The sequence below is a fragment of the Lygodium microphyllum genome, chromosome 18 (assembly GCF_053477565.2).
Source record: "Lygodium microphyllum isolate KBCC chromosome 18, Lygodium_microphyllum_v1.1.10, whole genome shotgun sequence".
In the NCBI taxonomy this organism is placed as follows: domain Eukaryota; kingdom Viridiplantae; phylum Streptophyta; class Polypodiopsida; order Schizaeales; family Lygodiaceae; genus Lygodium; species Lygodium microphyllum.
Genome location: NC_141152.1, coordinates 42,849,034 through 42,852,464, shown reverse-complemented (window position 1 = coordinate 42,852,464; position 3,431 = coordinate 42,849,034).

Here is a 3,431-nt window from a genome sequence, read left to right as displayed (position 1 = left end):
TATCCTCTCTCTCACTAAGCAAGACATTCAATCCATGTGGCAATTTTACTTAGGAGAAATCATATATGAATATGTTCTTAACAAGATAAGTAGTAAAGTCTTAAAGCATGCAACAAAATAATTTACACTTGCATAAAAATGAATGAGGCTAAGAGAAGAGAGGAGAATGAGCAGAAGAGAGAGAAATACTAGAAGAAGAGAGAGAAAGGAAGCCATGGAAGCTAAAGAAGAAGGTGAAGAGTCAGTTCTTAATTATACATGGATGCCCTAAACTAGGTCTCTTACACCTTTTATACCCCAGCCACAGTGTGACTATGTATCTAACCCCTAGTTCTTGTGTATCTCGCTCATTACATTCCATCCCTGAATCTAACAGTTTTTGCCCTAAAAAATAGAAGACAATTAGAGGGACTTGATAAAGTAGCTAGGGAGGGGGAAGGGGGGTGTAGAGTACTACTCTGATCTGCATTACAATGAGAAGATTAGGTGAAGATTATGGACAAAATGTTGTCCACCACACACATGTTGAGGTCAATTTTTTGATGGACTACTCTAAATGTCTCAGTTCCACATGTCAAAATAGAGTTTATGATGAGCACTTTCAACCCATGTAGGAAGCACGTGATTGTAATTAATGCATATACAAAAGTGTTCTAAAACAATGTGTAGTTTGTAGGCAATGTGGAGTCAAAACACGGCAAACTCATCTAATCGTCAGCTCATTGGGCCGCTTGGAGGTGAGAAAACTCTTCCATGATGCCATTTAATAAGGTATTCATTCCTTGATGGATTGATATCTCAAGTGTTTATCACACTGCCCAATGATTGCCTCAATGATATATTGAATGATGCCTTCTTCATCTATGGGAGGTAGCTCTTCCACATAGTCCACTAATGTGCCAATGAAGGGATTTAGTTAGCTAACATGAAACACATTGTGAATCTTGGTGGTGGAGGGGAGCTCTAATTGGTAAGGCAAGTTGCCAACTCTCTTGAGGATTCCATAGGGGCCATAGTAATGGTGGGCTAGCTTGTTACTATTGCCCTCCTTGAGAGTGGAGTAACAAGACTTAGGCACTTTCAAGAGAACCAACTCTCCCTCTTGGAATTCCTAATGCCTTCTTTTCTCATCAACATAAAGCTTCTTGTGATCTTTGCCTTCTGAAGATTCACTTTACATTATCGAAGTAGGGTCTGCATGTGCTCTAGCTCCTCTTTACTCTGGGGGTTGATCTTGTCATTGAACAGGATTGTAGGGAGGGGAATCTTATACTCGTATAGTGCCTCAAAAGAAGAAACCCCAATGTTAGAGTGGGTGGAGTTATTATATGCAAATTCACCCAAGTGGATCCATCTATCCCAACTATGTTGTACATTATAAAAGTGCCATAGGTAGGTCTCATGCCATTTATTTATCCATTTGATCTAACCATCATGGTATGCAGTGGATGGAGTAAGTTTAGTGCCCATATATGTGAAAATCACCTGCCAAAAGTTGCTCATAAACTTGGCATCTAAGTGGCCACCTAAGATGTAATGTACTAGGTCTTAGTTGGGATAAAGTGGGTAGCCTTAGTGAGGCGGTGAGGCAGTTAACTATATATATATATATATATATATATATTATTTTTTTCTATTGGGAGTTTTCATCCATTATCCCATACTGTAAGTATTTAAATATGTGGCTAAAGTCCTTATTCAACAAATAGGTCTCCAATCCAATCACTAGGTAACTTTGAAATTGAAGACACTTTGCATACCCACATCCATGATGGTGAATCAGCCACTACATTATCTTTGGCCTCAGTTTGGGAGATATCAAAATCATAATTTTGCAAAGCCGTCACCCATCTCCTCTTCTTAAGAGTTAAAGTAGACTGGGTTAAGAAGTACTGAAGGACTCGATGGTCGCTCTTCACTTGAAATCGACTACCATATTGGTAATGGTGCCATTTCTTAATAGAATGAAGGATGGCCAACATCTCTTGGTCATAAACATTCATTTCATCTTCTTTTCATCAAGCTTACAATTGAAAAAAGCAATCACACCATGCTCTTGTAGCAAGACAACACCAATACCTCGGCCACTAGCATCACACTAAATGGTAAACTCTTTTGAGAAGTTAGGGCATATGAGGATGAGGGCTGAAGTAAGAATTTCCTTCAATTGGTTAAAGCTACAATCAGCATTGATGTCTGCATGAAGATGCACTTACTTTCCTTAGTAAATAATTGATGTTCTCTCAAGACATCAAAGACCCTTCTGACATGTGCCCATTGCTCCTCTTTTGACTTGTTGTAAATGAGAATGTCATCAAAGAATACGAGCACAAACTTGAACAAAAAGGGATATAACATTTTATTCATGAGGCTTTGAAATGTGGTAGGGGTATTAGTTAACCCAAAAGGCATCACTAGAAAATGATAAATCCCATGATCAGTCTTGAAAGCCATTTTGATCTCATCACCCTATCGCATGCATATTTGATGGTAGCCAAAGCACATATCAATCTTAGTGAAATATTGTGCCCCTTTCAACTCATCCAACAAGTCATCAATGTGTGGGATAGGAGATCGGCTCTTGATTGTAATCTTATTCAAATCCTTGTAGTCAATGCACATGCAAAAATAGTCATTTTTCTTCTGACTAGCATGACTAGAGATCCATAAGGGGAGGAACTCAGTTCAATAAACCCTATCTCAAGTAACTATGTGACTTGCTTTGTAACTTCCTCATATTCACACTTGGAGAGTTTGTAAGGTGGCTTGTTCATTGACTTAGAATGGGGCTCGAGATTGAGTGGGTGGTCCACTTGCCTCCTAGGGGGAAGGCCTATAAGTATCTAAAATAAATCATCATACTCCTCTAGTCAGGCTTTCAAGGCTGAATTCTTAGATTCTTGGGAGGGTTGATTTGAATTTTTTGTATTCGAGTGCAAGACAAAGATATATGAGCATTTCTTAAACTCTCTTTTGAGTTGCTTTGCTGTAATTCACTAAGAATTAGCATTATAATGAACTCCCTCTAAGCGGATGAGCTGTCCATGAATCATAACTCCATGTAGAGTTGAGAGAATTCCATATCAATTTTATCCAAGTGTTTTAGTTAGTCACCACAACCCAAAACAACATCAATGGGGCCCATGTTTAGTGCAATTAGATCAACATGCCACATAATCTTCATCCATGTTTAGTGCATAGGGGAACCTTGCAGCATACATGTGTGTTGATTTCTTCTTCACCATTTGCTACTTGAACTTTTAGGGGGTGCTATAATTCCATAGGGGTGAATTTCAATTTATCAATGGCTAATTTATTGACAAAAATTTGTGTACTACCATTGTCCACGAGGATAAATACATGCTTTCCATTAATGCTTCCTTGAATGTGCAAAGTGTTGGAGCTCCTAAAGCTAAGTCCATGCATCCATG